General features: G+C 35.4%; 1 protein-coding gene across 2 annotated transcripts in view; it reads left to right on the plus strand.

The window, feature by feature from the left end:
- botv (exostosin like glycosyltransferase 3) overlaps positions 1-16,355 on the plus strand; it is a 165,567-nt gene extending 149,212 nt beyond the window's left edge. For both annotated transcript variants that reach the window (XM_081769748.1, XM_081769749.1), the window contains exon 15: positions 5,175-16,355. The gene's annotated coding sequence lies outside the window, so the exon portion shown is untranslated. The remainder of the gene's footprint in view (positions 1-5,174) is intronic.
- Positions 16,356-17,165: the final 810 nt, after the last annotated feature.

A 17,165-nucleotide genomic window follows, 5' to 3' on the forward strand; every position in this document is an offset into this window, starting at 1 on the left:
TCAAACTCATCAATTTCTACAATTTCCTCAGATGGAGGAGTAAACTCCGTATATTGATAAATACGGCTCAAATAATCTGCAAGATGGTTACGGCGTGAGCGCAGATAAACTACATCAAACTTATACTTACTGATACGCTCGATCAGATACCCATATTTGCGCTGACGCTTATGGTTACGCAATATCCAAGTTAGACTGGAATTATCTGAGAAAACAGTAAATTTTTTAAACAGATACATATCAAATTTCGAAAGTGCTAAACAAAGAGCACGAGCCTCCAATTCGAATATATTCTTTGACCATTCACTCTCTGGAATCGCCTTAGACCAAAAATATACGGGTCGAAGTTTACCTGTATCATCATACTGTGATAAAATAGCACTATAATTTTTACAACTACTATCACAGTGTATAACAAATGGCTCTCTAAAGTCCGGTATTTTCAGGACAACATGATCTACTATTGCCTCTTTAATTTTATTTAACAAATTATCTTCCTCCTTTCCCCACCGAAAAGGGACCTTTTCAGATTTCAACTTGTACAAAGGTGCTAAATATTCTGAATAACCTGGTAAAAATTTTAAATAATAGGATACAAAACCTATCAATCTTGCTAATGCTCTCCTATTACGAGGCTTAGGTAAATTCTTGATAATTTCTACTCTATCTGGATCGATTTTCATATTTCCATCTTCAAACTCATATCCTAAATATTTTATTTTTCTTTTAAACAAAAATGTTTTTCTAGGAGAGATGGTTATTCCCCATTCTTTTAATCGAGCAAACACCTTTTCTAAAATTTCCTTATGTGTTTCTACATCATTGGTATGTATACAAATGTCGTCTACAAACAGATCTAAATGTTCACCAATTAAGTCTTTAAATATTTTATTTAAAACTCTAGTTAATGCAAATCCGGAATGACAGAAACCCATTGGCATAGTTTTGAAAGCTAAGAGTCTAGTTGGGGTAGCAAATACAGTGTATTTTTGAGATTTTTTTGCTAATTTTAACTGAAAATAGCTAAGCTTTAGATCTAATTTTGAATAAATTTTATGACCTCCTATATTTGCTATAGACGCTTCAACATTGGGAGTTGGATACCCTGAAGCTACCACCTTACTATTAATATTAGAGTAGTTGACTACAAGCCGTTTAGACTTATCATTATTGACAACTAAGAAGCAAGGTGACACATAAGGTGAACTATCTACTTCTTCAACCACATTTCTAGCTATTAGATCGTCTACGAATTTCTCGAGTTCATTCAATTTATGTTTGGCTAGCGGATAGGGTTGAGTCACCGAAGGACTCTTATCTTCAAGCTGGATTTCTATTTCATAATCTTTAATTGTACCTAGTTTATCAGTGACTACATCCGGATATCTAGAAATAAGATCTTTAACATAGCTTTCAAGATCAGGTGAATACAAATTTGTTAACACATCAACTGTACCTTTTTCTTCGTCCTCCTTGTGATCCGGTGAAGAATGATTTGGTTGGAAACTCCTTTCAGCTTGGCTATATGTTGAGGGAACCCCCTGCTGTCCTACACCACTGGGACCAGCTTCAGCATACAAGGCAGCCGACGATCTGGAATCAGCTCCTTTTCCTCCCGCATCAGCATTCCCATAACTCACGACAGACTCTCTTCCCCGACGACAAACATTTTGAGATTCAGGATTGTGTCTCCCATTCAGACCACTGCCGGTTGAGCAAGGTGACAAGGGTCGTTCCTGGGCAACCCTGAAATTAGAAACTGGAGCACAGAAGTTGTTCTCACATGGTCTCTCGGAGTTAGAAGCTAACTTTACAGTAAGATTTTCTCGAGGAAAATGCACTAAGTTTTTGGCGTAGTCCACATAAACTTGGTGTTCGTGTAAGAAAGGTGTACCGAGCAAAAGGTTAAGTTCAGTTTCCTCAACTACTGCAAACCAATCCACAAATTTCTTGCGTTTTATGAAAAATATAACTTGCACTAATTCCTTACTTGTTTTAGTTCCAGGTATACCCAAAATCGAAATGTTCACTGATTTAGTTTTTGGTCTACATTTTTCCTTAAGTTTATTTAAAAATGCTCTACCGATTAAAATTATAGATGAGCCACTATCAATCACACAAAAGACATTTTCGTGACAAACTGACACTACTATTTTTGCCACATTTTGTTGAGAAGTTAAGTTTTCAGTTGGCAAAATTCCACACGCATTATTTTCACACCTTTCTAATTGTTTAGAATTATAATTGCATATTACTGAATGATGAGTAGGTTTCCCACAAGTATTACACCCGCCATATATCTTAGCATTAGAAAAAGCAGGCTTTTTACTAAAGAATTTAGATTGCGGGCGAGAAAAAGTATTACTCCCATAAGAAATACGTACTGGTCGGTTAGAGGAAACGGTACGAAAATCCTTGGTATATCTTAAGTTTGAATCGTATGACCTAGCAAAATCTAACAAAAGTTGCTTACTGGTTGGAATTTGCGTTAAAACAAGTACATTTCTTACTTCAGGCGTTACTAAATTGCACACGAGTGTACAAAATTCTTCCTCACACATGGGAATACACAAAATGTTCAAAACACAGATCTTTTCTTGAACGAATTCATAAAATGATTCGGACGTTCTCATGACACGGTATAAATGTTCCTGGGTGAATTTCATACGTGCTATAGTAGACACAAATAACTGAAGTAACCTTTCAGATATATGGCGCCATTCTAAGGTTTCATTCAACAGTACTTGCATCTCCCTATACGCATCACCATTTAGTTTACCCAAAACCGAAACCAAAATCACTTCATTCGGTGCAATTCCACGTGATATCAAAAGTTCCACCTTCAGTAAGAACTGACAGAAAGCCAAACTATCACTTCCGTCTACGTACGGAATATCATGAAGTTGATTTTGCACAGATTTATACACAGTTTCTGATAAATACTTATCAAACTTAAAACCGTATCCCAAAGGTTGATTTAATTTAGGCTGTGAACTTATGGGTCCACATTGTAAGGTTCTACCCATCAAGTTACTTTTACTTTGTTCACTAATAGGTTCATTTCCAAAATTACTCCTATAAAATGTCTTCACATAGGTGGTTCGATCACTTTCGTCCGTAAAAGATTGAAAATTTTGCATATGGTTTTTACCGTACATCAAACTTGTGCTAGGTGGTTCTCTATGTTCACTTACTTTTTCATTAAATTTAACATATCCCAGAGGTTCCATGCTTACATTTTCACTATGTCTATGACAAGGGCCTTTATTTCCACAAACGTGAGCATTATTTGGGTTCTCTATACGCGAAATTACACTCTCACTCCTTGTAACATCGCCTAAAGTGTGGCCACTCCATACTAAATCAGTACCAAAAGAGGTATTACTATCTCCATCTGTATCACAAAAATTGCCAAATTGATCCATAAGGGATTAGAATTTTGAAGGTTAAATACTTCCAAAGGGGTTTTTTACTTTTACTAAGTTTTGAGAGCAAAAATACACGCCTACTAATTTTCCTCTTACAAAGGCATTTATATTCTACATTCATGGAGCCTTCCCGGCCTACAGAGAACCGAGTTCTATGGACAGGTGATTTAATATATTTTCTATGTAGCGTAATACACCGCATACATAGGGACCTCGGTTCGTTTCATTAAGACTCCATGAAATACATGCTAGTAAACTTTTATTTTTAACTTTTTTTTTTTTTTCCAAAAAAAAATTTTCAACAACAACTATTAATATGAATATCTTTGTATATAACAAAATAACGTAACAAATAATTTAGATCGTTTAAAGCTAATATTTCTAGCTCTGAAGGAGCAAGCTTTGAAAACTCTATATAACTGGTTTTTTAAAGGAGCAAAAATCTTTACGTAATTTTAACACACAAAAAGAATGAAGATTGCAGTAAACGCACGAGTTGATTAAATGATTTTTAGTACATACCAAATGGAATCTAATTAACAAACACGAAGAAATATAAATGAGCACTCCAAAATAGAAAGATATACCGAAAGTCATTCACTACTACGTCGTAACAATTTCTAGTTAAGTAGCCAAAAATACCATCACTAATTTCTAGATTTAATTTCAATATTACTAATATTCACTGATCTCAGGAGAAAAAGAAAAGGTTTGAATTTAGAAAACATTAGCCTAATTAAATAGCCTCCCAAGACAGTAAATATAGCAAACTTAAATGTAAATTATACTTAGTCTATTCAACTCATTTTCGACGTTATCAAATGGAACAGAAGGAATTCACAACATTCCTCTACCTCACCTGTCCATAGAACTAAAGATTACACGTTCATTTGAACAGGTTTTCGATTCGGCCACTAGATGTCAGGTCAAACGGTGACATCGCAGTCAAGGCTTAGACTCAGCTCACCCTAGCGTTAAAAACGCGAATCACTTAATCAAAGCGAGCATTTACCGTCACATAGATGGATTACAAGATCTTTCCAAAAAATCATTTACATTTTTTTTTTTTCTTGAACGAAAATTCACGCTACAGTGGCCAAATGGCCCATCATCTAAGGAATAAAACTCGCTATATTTGATAGCCCAGCTCAGCCAGGGATAGGCTCGGTTCAACTGGACTTGACTCTGCGCAACTTGTATAGAATACTTTGTTTCTCTATAACTATTGGCCGGATCTCAATCAAAGTTGGTTGCCAAGTAACCCATCATCTAAGGAAGCTCGCTATATTTGGTGGCCGAGATCAGCTAGGGTTAGGCACGGCTCTGCTCAACTTGTATGGAGTACTTTATTTCTCAGTAACGGCTCAACTTGTATAGAATACTTTGTTTCTCAGTAACTACTGGCCGGATCTAAACCAAATGTAGTGGGCAAGTAGTCCGTCGTCTGAGGGATAAAGATTGCTATATTTAATGGCCGAGCTCTGCCAAGGACAGGTTCGGCTAGGTTATGTTGCACACCTTAGCACGCCGGGAGCTTCAGAGTTCCGTTCACTTCAGCTTTTTATTCATAGAAATACTTACTTAAGAGAGAGCAGGAACACTTTACATGCTGTGAGATATTTGACTTTACGTATTAAAATGTTGTAGAGGTTGTTTTACATAAGGAATGAGCGTTTCTTAAATCCTCAGTTGTTCATAAAGTTTCTTTTTCCTTTGTTAAAAGATGTCTCTCCTTTCTCTTTTCAGGAATGAACATCACTCAGAATTGTGTTAAAGTATTATTTTGTATATGCTATATTTATACGCACTGAATTAGGAGTTTGAAGATAACCTGATATGCAGGTTGTATATTGTTTTTTTAATTTTTTAATAGTATAGAGCAATGTATATAAGGTATATGCTCATATACACTTTTAATAATAATAAGCACGTACTGCACTTTTTCCGTGATAGATACTGTGTATCTAGCGTAATAATTGCACTTTTAAACATGTTTCTTCTTAAGAAACTTAACATTGCATAATATATGTATGTAATATACTGTATTTTATGGCTTGACTCTATGCACTGTACACAGTTGCATCAGATTGTGTAAGGATTATTTAAGGTAAAGGCAAAATTACTTTTTTGCCATTTTCCATTCTTAACGGCGTTGGGTACTCACGCCATCTTTCTTTTTGAACCTTATTGATTTACATAGTGTACTTTTTTTTGTTAATGAGTTCGAATTTTAATGATGTGAATTTCTTAATTCTTTCTTCAAGTCTAGTTAAATGGCCTTGTTTTTTTAAAATTAAATTTGCATTATATATAAATTAAATTTGATAAATATTAAAATTATATACAGGGTGTTTCAAAAATGTCACAATATTTTGGGATCAAATTCCTCACCTCAAAATAAGAAAAACAGTTCATATGGATCTACATACAAGTTCATAGCTCCACTACTATGGGACCTATACGTAGTCGGGTCAAGACATCACTGAGGAACTGGTATGTGAACTGTCCAAATATCCATGTTTAATAATACTCCAGTACTTGCACATCAATTTTTAGGGAGGTAGGTGGAGAGTGATCAAGTACTCCCAAACAGCCTCTCTAAAAATGATTGTACAAGTACTTGAGGTTCTGAAAGATGGTTATTTGGATAGTTTACATATTAGTTCCTCAATGATGTCTTGACCCGATTACGATCGGTCCTATAGTAGTGGAACTGTGGACCTTCAAAGTTATTTATTTTTTTTCCCGTTTTCAACACCTTTTAACTACGAAACTATGCACTTCCGACCAGAGGTCCATATAAACTTTTTTCCCTTATTTTCATGTGAGGAATCTATTTCTAAAATTATTGTAACAAATGTTTGTAATACCCCGTACATATATAAAATTTAATTTTCACGAAGTACAAACCATTTAAATCGTTGTGAAGGAGAAATCAGTAAAATTTTATGCAATTCAAAGAAGAAAAAAAATTCTTACTTAATTCAATAGAATAGTTCTTAAATACGCATTAAAATTGTACTTATTTGAAAGCACACTTTCATTTATTCAACTGTGTACGTTTCGGCAAATGGTTATTTGCCACGTTCAGTTTAGGTTGTTTCAGAAGAAGAATTTAGTAGAAAAACTGCTTTAAGTGGTTAAATTATGAATACAGAACATGTAATGAACGGTGGCGGTGTTCGTCTTTTTAAAGAATCTGTGCTGAGAATCGGCATAACCATTTGCTGAAACAATTCACACAGTTGAATAAATAAGAGTTTTTCTCAGATTTTAGTAAGATAATTTTAGTAAGAAAAAGAATTTCACCTGTCAATTAATGACAAAGAAGAAGAAAAAATTGCGCAGATATTAACACTGTTAAAATTATTCATCTTATTGCAGGTTAAGCCAAAAATAACTTTCATAGTTTGTGTTGGTTAGATTCCTTAAGCACATCTCTACTGCTAATAGTAGGAAAATAAACCTTTAAGGTTGGTATTTTGACAGTGACATAAAACAGTTAGAGCAAAGGATAAGATGAGTAGGCAACTGTAATACAGCCTCCTGAAAAGCAAAAAATCGGAGTTCGAGTCCTTGCCAGATTTTTCTGTATTAATATTACCTAATTATTCTGTGCGTATTTAGTTTAGATACACTGACATGGTAAGCCGGGGAACCGGATTCGATTCTCGATTCATTTTTACACTCTGAATTTCATTGAATATAATTTAAAGTGGGTTCTGTAGAGGGATTGGTGTGGAAGAAATGAAATGAATGAAATCTTTCAGTTTACCGTCCCACGATTATATCCTTTAAGCTAAGGGAGACGATGATTAAGGCAAGTGAATAATAATGGAAGAATTGGTGGAGTGAGAAAGTGGGAGGAAACGGGAGTACCTCGATTAAACCCAGGGTTGGAGTGGGAAAAATGATTATATTTTCATCATGTTAACATATAATATGGGAACACCGTAGTATAGTGGTTAGAACGTTAGATTCATGTCCGCGTGGTCTCGGGTTCGATTCCCGGACGGTATTTTCCCAATTTTCGGTGCCCACCCAGCGTCATGAGGCAAACTGGGGAATTACGTGGATGCAAGATGTGACGACCACTAGGTCTAGAAAGTTGCCGATACGCCGGTTAGCAATAGGGCGATGCAGCACGCGGACCACCCGTTCGTCACTATGTTGGGCGTAGTTCCACCAGTCGCTAACAGATGGCGTGGAGCGGCTCAGGCCCACTAATCGGGCCGTTACACCAAATGGTTTTGGTTAAGGGCCCATGTATCAAATTAAAATTTTACAGATCTTTTTTTTACATACTTTGTTTTCTTACTTGGTTTATATGAATATAAGTTTATCTTTATTGTGCCGTATACTTCGATAGGATTTGTGTGTACACAAGTCTTTATGCAATGAAACGCATTGTGAAAAAAAGTCCAGATCAACCCTTCATATGATTCAGCCGTCACAAATGTTCTGTAATATAGATATTCTGTTGTTCAAGCGCAACAGATGTTGTTGCCCGGTTCATTGGTCTCAAATGGCTGAGCAACTTTAAGGCTGGAAGGAAGCGTGGTTGATTGGGTAGCGGACAGGTAGCGTAGTAGTTAACAGACTTTCACGATAAACGAAGTCACAGTTAGCTGGCTTCGATTCCCAGTCTAGTCGTGCATTTTTCACTATTTAATTTTCATTGAATATAATTGAATTTGCACCTACAGAGCGATTGATAAGAGACAAAAGATTTCCTCTTCCATTTATCGCATAAAATAATATAACTTTCTTGCGTTTAACAGATGAACATTGATTGTTGATCAAGCTTTTGCTTTGTCCAATTTCATTCTCTGGAAGTTACCAGTATCATTATCCTAAATCCAGGTTGATTGTAGGATCCAATTAGTGACTGAACAAAATTTTTCGAGTACGATAGGAAACCTCTGAAACGTTTGGACTTAACATTGAACATAGTACGCACATAGTTCCGCAACAATTTTTTATAGACGTGAGTACTTCAGATTATATGCCCGTAGCCAAACTCTCTCTTTGAAAATTGTTGCGGGAGTACTGTAGGATTCTGAAACATGGATATTGGATAGAGCACATACTAGTTCCTAAGTGAAGTCTTGACCCGACTATGGTAGGTCTCAATAGTATTGGAGCTATGGACCTTTAAAGTTCATTGTTTTCATGTTTTCGGCAGCCTATAACTCCAAAATGACGGATTTGTGTACCCAATTTGGTCTATACTTTTTTGTTTTATCGTGGTGCCAAGAATCACCTCCCAAACGTTGTCGATGTTGTTTTGAAACACTCTGTATATATGCAGGGGACGAAATTTCAGGTTTAAATCTACAGTCAATATCAGAGAATTTGGTCGCCATTTTCAGTACTCATTAAAATGACTATTATGTGTTAAAATGACTGTTGACCGACTAAAATATTTGGTCACCATCGGAAATTTCATGCGCTGATGTGTATGACTAAATATTAAAACTTTTTATGCTCTGATTCTGTTTCCAAAAGTAACGAAATAAAATTCAAATTAAGAAAAGAAAAGAAACAAGAAGAAGAGAAGGGGATCGAAGTGCAAAGTTATTTTTGGCTTAGCTATTGTGCTTGATTTAAAGATGTCGTGCTTCGACATAATATTATCTGATCATATTATAAACATGTTGAAATACTTCGGAAACCTTCCTGTTCTCATGTTAGATAATTTGCTACGTGAAACAAATTAAGTTGGTGATTAATGCGTTATACTTCCCAATTTTTCCTTCTGAAGAAGCGTAGCAAGTCCATCTAAGACATTAAAAAGCGGAAAACCATCTGAAAGTGTTTTTCATTATGCATATATAAGTTGTACAAGTCGATTAATTACTTATTTTTAATTATGTGCATAATGTTTGAAATGTGAAAATGGCGGGACAATCAGGCTTTGTCTTTGCGGTCAATAGGAAATTTTACAGTTCGGTACTGTAATTAAAAATATTATGTTCTAATCACATAAGGTCAGTATGTAAAATAATCTTATTTCGTACATATTTTCCTCGGTGGCCTGTATTGTTGAAGAATCATGCAATTATAATATTATTATGATAAATTTAGAAGATATTACGAAATGTTTCTTGATTTCTTAAGAAAGAAAGAAGTGGACACTTGTAAGAATATGAGTTTACTAAATGAAACAATAGGATGCATATTAGTAAAAGTTTTAACGCTTACGTGAAGCATCCAGTAAACACCAATAGTAAGCAGTTTGTGCGATAAATTCTTGCCATTGCCAGTGCACTCTTTGAAAAACCTAACGTTGCTTGAAGAACTACATTTTCGCCAAATATTCATGCTAGTAGAAATAGTGGTTATGAGTTTATGAGTTGATAAAGAATTTTTCTTGCGTGTCCTTGTTTTATAACCTGAGTTGTACTCGTATTACCAATATCTAGACTTGAAAGAAAAAAACGTTGACTATGTATTAAAACACTAATCGTTCTATACTGCTCGTCTCAAACAGCATATATACAACTGTTACCACCGCTTGTAAAACAGTAACAACTGAAGCATTATTATTGTTGGACATTTTGAAAAACTTTGTATTATAATACAAGAATATTTCAGTTTGTATGTAACGCTAGTTCCTAGTATGTAGTTCACAGTTGCTCTAATAGGTATCGCTACATTCTGCCATCTGACGCCAATAGATGTCACAATTTGCAGATTTAAAACAATTGTGGTGGTTAAATTGCAACTTAAAAGCTAACTAACTCTATAGCCTGTGGAACCCGGAGCTTCAATGCCGCGTTTACCAAAGCTCTCCATTGACTTCTGTCTTTAGCCAACTGGATCCAGTTTCTACTTTGTATTCCTATTTCTGCGAGATCCATCTTCATATTGTCCTCTTATCTGCACGTAGGTATTCCTAATGGTCGCTTTCCGATTGGACTTTCAGCTAAAACTTTAAAAGCATTCCTGCTTTCTTCCATTCTAGCTACATGACCTGTCCACCTAAGCCTCTTAGTCTTGATGACCCTAACAATGTTTGGTAAACGGTATAAATTATGCAGTTCCTCGTCATGAAGTTTCCGTCATTTCCCATTCCCGTTCCCTTTGGTCCAAATATTCGTCTCACACTAAGGATCTTGTTCTCAAATACTTCGGTTGATATGAGTTTCCCTCAGAGTAAACGATCATGTTTCGCAACTATACAGCACTGAATGTGTGTGCAAAATTTCAGTCTTCTATGTGCAAAAGTAAGCCCGCCAAAAAATAGTAAAAATAGACGTAGCAACAAGTTAGTTTTTAAAAGTTATAACGTCATCACCCCTATGTCTCGACGTAGAAAGGTGTGAAATCATATGTAGTGTGTTCTACAATGCCTCCAGGCTTGAGAAAAAAACGAAGTAGAAAGCTTTATTAGTGCTTTCTTAATGGAATAATGAAGATACTACCTTATCGTATGAAAATATACCGTATGATTTAAAAGGGTTAAATGTAAACAACTTTCATACAAGGACGATTTTAACCTGTAGTGTAGAGCGAGCCGAAGGCTTGGGAAGAGGATAGTTAAATTAATACGTCGAATGATATCAGCTGCTAAGAAACGCGAAATTTTCTCTTACTGAAATTCCGTTTTTATCTTATTCCAAATCGACTCATTTTTCCTCTATTCTTATTTTTTTAGAAAGCACTCTGATCATGGCGAGAATTTACTGCTTAAAACTGTTTGCGATTGATTTTTACTCAAATGCTTCAAGTGAGGGTTAAATTTATTATTATTATTATTGCATAGGGAGTTATATTAGAAAGGAGTATTGCGTTGTTTCCGTACGTTGTACACAATTAGTCTTGCTTTTAATTCGGCACTAGGTGATATATTTACACAGTCGCTAACAGAATCTTACATAAAAATTGAGGTATATTTTGGGGGTAAAATTATTGTAATGTAAGTATTTAGGAAATAAAGTAATCACACTGACAGCATTAATGAACTGTAATATTGCTTGCTGTCCGGTAATAATAATTTGCGAAGAAAACCAGCATCAAATTGTAAGATGTCACTTACAGCACTTTTTTTTTCATATAATTTACCTAACTAATTATTTAGTATTTAATACTTTTAGTGTTTTAGTATAAAACTCTTTAATTTTTAAGCTGAAACATGCAGGTCATAATTTAAACCAAAGGAGAAGAAATGATACTCTTACAAAGGCTTAATGGTGGCAAATAGCCATATTACTGAACGCCTCCATTAAGTATCTTTACATTTGTTTATTAGTCCCGTTCCCACCATCTTTTCAGTTTTCTCATCAAAATATTTCACTCAATGAATAATAATAGTATTTCTCGTATTAACGTTTGCTGGACGTAATTTTCGAATAAGTACAAAACTTGACGTAGTAAACTAGTTAGTGCTTTTATGATAGTTTTCGACCTTGTTTGGGGCTTGGTGACTCCGTGGTAGAGCGCTCACATCTCTGGTGCGAGGGGTCCCTGGTTCGGTCCCCTGATCGAGTAAGTTTGTGTTGAACATTGTGTCTGTTGCCTCCCGTATTTTCATTCCACCAAATATTTCATTTATTTTACTACCATTATTTTTTTTAGGGGAGAGCACGGTGGCTCAGTGGTACAGCTCTTACCTCTGGTGCTTGGGGTCCCTGGTTTGATCCTTGGCCAAACAATTTTGTGGTGTCTGTGGGTTTCCTTGGAGTACTCCTGTTTCCTCCTACATTCTCATTTTATCAATTCTATCATCATCATTCACTTGCCTTAATCATCGTCTCCCTTTAGCCTAAAAGGGCATAATCATGGGATGTTAAACTCAAATATTTCATTTCTTTCATTAATTTACCCGCCCCTTTACCCTGAAAGGTGTAACTGTGGGACGTAAAACTAAAAATTTCATGTTTTAATTATTTTTGCTCAAGTTCTTCATCTAATTCTACGTCGTTATATTCTGTGAACACATATTCTTTGAAATTCGGGAAAGTTTCGACAACATGGATTATTTTACTCTATAGTATTTTCTGTTTGAAAGTACCTAAAATAATACCTAAAAAGAAAGAAAGAAAAGAAGAAAATGGTGGTGGGACTAACGAGACCCAAATAAAGTAAATTTTGAGCATAATTTGATTATATTCTAGAAATTCATTCTTCAAGTGAGTGATTTTAAAAGTGTCAGATATAATAAATGACGTCACTAGAATTAGTGGGGTAAGTCATAGTGTTTACCGATTTTTCTTATACTCACGGACCACATCACTTAGTAGATCATCCCCAATCCCTTAGTAATATTTTAGATTCTTTGTAGGGATGGGCAAACGGATCCGGATATTGGTTTTGTGTATCCTAATCTCATATAATTATCAGGTTTATGTGAGGTCGGGATGTGATTATGACTATTATTATTATTATTATTATTATTATTATTATTATTATTATCTCTATCAAAAAGTAGTTTTGGCGTTAATCGTGCAGCCTAGTTAACAGTCAGCGATACCAATAAATCTATAATTTACTCGTAATTTTGCGAGTATACGTAAGAAATACAAGGTGTGTTCAAAAAGTATCGAACTTTTGGTTGGCAAAAATACACTCATTGATTTGGGAATCCGAAATACTAACCTCCTTCAAAGTAGTCTCCTTGGTAATACACACATTTCTGCCAGCGCTCCCGCCATTGTTGGAAGCACTTCTGGAACACATTTTTTGGCATTGTGAGGAACCGTGCCGTCGCATTCCGCATGATGCCTTCTTTTGACTCAAATCGGGTTCCTTTTAGTGGTATTTTCAGCTTGGGAAATAATTAAAAGTCACACGGAGCCATGTCTGGTGAGTAGGGAGCCTGACAACACACAGGAATGTTGTATTTGGCAACGAAAGCCTGAATGAAATTTCGCGAACACAATCCTCAATGGCCAAATTCTCGTTCAAAATTGAATGTACCGATACGATTGCATGGTTTCCGCTTGAGTACCGCCAAGCGTTTGGCAACATGTGATGCAATATCGCTGCGTAAGTTTTTCTGTCATTTTACAAAAAACTGAAATCCGACAACCGCTCACTACAGGTCTTCACGCATTGACTAACCGTCTACGACTGACGCTTTTTGCGGGCGAGAAAAAAATCATGACTACGCACGGGTGTCCCCTCTACATCTACACTGAAGAAGGTCTCCGCACTTCATTGGTTTACGCGGGAAAAAATAAGGTTCGATACTTTTTGAAAACACCTCGAATAATTCTGTTTCTTATTTATTGTGATTCACCAACACTTCTTTCAACCAGTTTACGATCATCATATTCCTAAATGTTAGAATTCACTGAAAACTCAAAATATAGACACCTGCCCCATACTTTGAACGGAGTATATAGAGATGAGAGAGAGAAAAGGAAACAAAAATACGAGAAAGAGAGAAAGGCCTCAGTGGCGGATCTAACCCGGGGCCGAGGGGCGTAAACCCTCCCTTAGTTTTTGAGTGACAAAAGTAATTTAAGTTATTACTTATATTTTTGAAAGTTTATAGTAAACTCTTCTGCCGCTCCAGTTTTTACCCTGTGAATCCGCCACTGAAAGGCCAGGTTAGTTGTCACCCTTGCTTAAAATTATTACTGATTATTTTTATATTATTTCAACTTCTTTCGGACTATTCTCTACCTTCTTTACCTGTCCCAAAACTATCTTTATATACTATATAGAGTATTCGGAAACAACAACAAAAAAATTTATTAATGAATCCTCCCACGAAAACATGAAAGTAATAGAAGGGAGCGTTAGCAAAGCTTTTACTATTCGACTCGCTTGGTATTTGTGTTTGTCCATCCGTCTGTTCCACGATAACTCTCGTAAAATTGATGAAACTTTGTATGTGGCCTTGCTTCCACTTGCAGAAATAAGCCTATTGTTTGGAGTTATTTGATTGATTGATTGAATGGGGTTTAATGGGAACGTCAGCATCGAGGCCAATTGTCCCCGTCACGAGTTTGGGGTTACAGTCCATCAAGTGTAAGGTTTTTTTTTCTTTTCTTTTCTTTTTCTTTTTCTTTCTTTTTTCTTTTTTAAAAAAAAGGGAATAAATGCTCCCGCATGTTGCAAATTTACACATGTACATACAAGAATTTTTTTATATATAAACCACGTAAAAGTTTTTGAGTATGATAAAACTTAATGTGTATATTTTCTTTATGGCATTGGCAACTTCCCCGTTAAGAAAAATACCTTCTATGATAACATTCGTAAATATTTGATTTTAACATAATGTGGTGTATATGCTTATTGAGTTTCACATTATTCTCACTCTTGCAGTTGAAGTCAGTCGAGTATCAAGGCTGACTTATCACTCCATTCCCACTCCCGAAGATTGAAATAAAAATTCTGATAACTTACAGTTTTGTTGAATATGGTCAATTTTTTCTGAGAATTTACAGTCTTGCAATTACTTGCAGTTGAGATGGGCAAATAACGAGGGAGCCATTCTCCCCTCCCAGATTTTTATAGAACGTTGTGTGTTGGTAAAGATTAGATACTTACTCATATAGTTTGGGGTTGAAAATAGTGAGAGGGAGGATCAGTCGCTTCTACGATATACAGCGTCAATAATTATAGACCAATATAAGTGCAGTAATGCATCATTACGGAGCTATAGCTCGTTGAAAATTCGTTGGAATAGTATTACAAAACGGACAATAATTCGAGAACAAAATGTTGGATCAGAGTTTAAAGAATATAGTGCTTATTTCGAGTTAAATTTCATTATTATAGCAGCAGATGTGGATCATTGATGGCGACAGGGTTATCCTCGAAGCATAAAAGGAAAATCATAAATGATAGATCTTGAACTGAAACTCACACACATTCCATACCCACTGGTGCGTTAATGGAATCTAGACAATTTCACTCCTGAGTTAAGGACCGTTTTTCAGTATTGTTCCGACCAAGTTTCAGCAGGTTGTAACTCAAAAATGATGCATTTATGCACTTTTTTTTTTTTTTTTTTCAAATTTCATGTGAGGATTCACTTCCCAAAGATTTTTGCTGTTGTTTTCGAACACTTTGTATATCTCAAGACAGTATACGGTATCTTAGACTGTATTATTTCATATTACATTTTACAAGCTATTTCTTGCTTAACTTTATTTTTACCGTCCCTCCAGTGGTTATTTGTACAGTTTTTACCAACGTTCAGCTTACTTTGACAAACGATCGTATCTTTCTCAAATTATCGTACCCTATACCCTGGTGATAATCTGTTCGAGGTTTGAAAGCTAACTGTCTATATTTAGTGTTTTCAGTGACATATATTTAAATTATCATGTGAGTTCCCTTTATTAGATATATTTATTTTCATATGTTTACGCTGGGATTCTTTGGTTCTAACCATGCGTGTGTAAAAATATATTTCTGCTGAAAGAATGTGCACAGACATTTCATATAAAGTCACCCTTTATGGGCTGCCCCTAACGCACACTCCTAGCGACGCCTGTAGATATGATGTGTGGCCAACACTGATGATCAGCTGTTTTTGAAATACATAGTGAATCATGGATTAATTCATATTGTAGTGTAAGTTACAACACAACGCACATTGATGTGTATATGTACAAATTCACACATGGCATTGGTATATTGATGTATATATTTATGTATGGATGTGTGTATGTATATGTATGTAAGTATATTGTAATTAATTTCTTTTTTTAATTTTTTTCCGTAAAGAATGAGACTGGGACCAGCTTCTGTATAGTAGTGTAGCATATACATTTTAATTTCTTTTCTGTAGGATAAATTCTGTTTTAAGAGTTATATATTTCGTTTGTGTCATATTGACATAACATTAAATATGTATATTGCTTTAAATAACTTTTTATGATTTCTTTATATAAAATGTGGCATTGTAATAACATGATTTTTTTTGTTTGTAGCGTATTTAAATTCTTTTCACATGTAGTTATGTTAAAGAAGAAACTTAATGTTTTTAAGTCATTGACATATATTAATTGCTTGTGTGACTAAGTTAGTGGACGCAAATTAGAGAAGGTACCAAGTAACAAGAACAATATTTGCATCCACTCCAACTGTAACATTAAATAAACCATTTAATGATGTAATAAAACAAATTAACTTTCAGCTTCGATCAACGAACATACTCAGACGTCGAGCTGAAAATAATCAACTGCAGTGTTCTTCCTCTTTCAGCTTTTTCTTCCACTGTTTTGTCGCATTTTTCTGAATACAGTTTCTTTTCAGACAGTGACTTAACTGTTAGTATTGATGAAAAGTGTGATGCTCGTTATGTATGAGAGTCTGAGCTCGGAAACTTTTCTTCTCTTCTGACTTAAGTGTTAGTTTTGAAAACCAGACGCTACAATAATATAGATCCAGTTTGACATACAGCGCTACCTATTGTGGCCTTCGTTACTGTTATAAACAGTAAAAGTACACAGGTTATCTGTCAACGATAACAGCAGTTGAGGGCAATGGAAGTGAAGTTTTACAAAGCAGGAGTTCGTGTTTTATGTCCATGTACATATATTGTAGTAGGGGACACTAGTCTAGTGGTTAGAGCGTTGGAATCACGTCCATGTGGTCCCGGGTTCGATTCCCGGTCGGTGATTCCCAATTTTCGGCGTTCACCCAATGTCGTGAGGCAAACTGGGAAGTCACGTGAATGAAAGACGTGACGGCCATTAGGTCTAGAAAACTTCCGATACGCCGGTTAGTGACAGGACAACGCAACGCACTCACCACGTGCTCGTCACTAGC

This window comes from Thermobia domestica, chromosome 8, assembly GCF_964235325.1.
Source record: "Thermobia domestica chromosome 8, izTheDome1.hap1.1, whole genome shotgun sequence".
NCBI classification, from domain to species: Eukaryota; Metazoa; Arthropoda; class Insecta; order Zygentoma; family Lepismatidae; genus Thermobia; species Thermobia domestica.